This window comes from Frankliniella occidentalis, unplaced genomic scaffold, assembly GCF_000697945.3.
Source record: "Frankliniella occidentalis isolate FOCC.00 unplaced genomic scaffold, Focc_3.1 Scaffold88, whole genome shotgun sequence".
Classification (NCBI taxonomy): Eukaryota; Metazoa; Arthropoda; class Insecta; order Thysanoptera; family Thripidae; genus Frankliniella; species Frankliniella occidentalis.
Genome location: NW_026267217.1, coordinates 326,959 through 327,422, shown reverse-complemented (window position 1 = coordinate 327,422; position 464 = coordinate 326,959). Strand labels below are relative to the sequence as shown.

Here is a 464-nt window from a genome sequence, read left to right as displayed (position 1 = left end):
AGAGAGAGAGAGAGGGGGGGGGAGGGATGCATGTTTCCTTCCGACCCCACACACTCCGCGGCCGGCCCGCAGCCGCGGCGACGTTCACATCTTCCAATCACTGAACTACACAGTAAATTGTTTTGTGGGTTTGATTCACACTTCTTTGTTTCCCTCGGAGAGTAAAGTCAGTCGCGTCTCTTTCTGAGACGTCATCGGGAAGATTGTTATGAGCGGATGCTTTTCGCTGTGATTTGAATGACGACGTGAGTAAAGGCTTATCACTGTGATAAGAATGGGTGAAAGGCGACGAAACGCCGTTGGGAGGGGGGAGGGGAGGGAGAGAGGGCGATGGGGTTGCGAGAGCGATGGTGTTTGGGTGAGCGCCTGGTAGTTAGGCAACGCGGCGCACGCAACGCAGGCGTCCTGTGCGGGTGGCCTACCCCGAGGCGCGAAGGGATCCGGGTGCCAGAGGCGTTCAAGTT

General features: G+C 57.1%; 1 protein-coding gene across 1 annotated transcript in view; it reads right to left on the bottom strand.

Annotated features, from left to right (window-relative positions):
- LOC113209832 (calexcitin-2) overlaps positions 1–464 on the bottom strand; it is a gene marked incomplete in the record, with an annotated part of 119,770 nt that overhangs the window by 113,970 nt on the left and 5,336 nt on the right.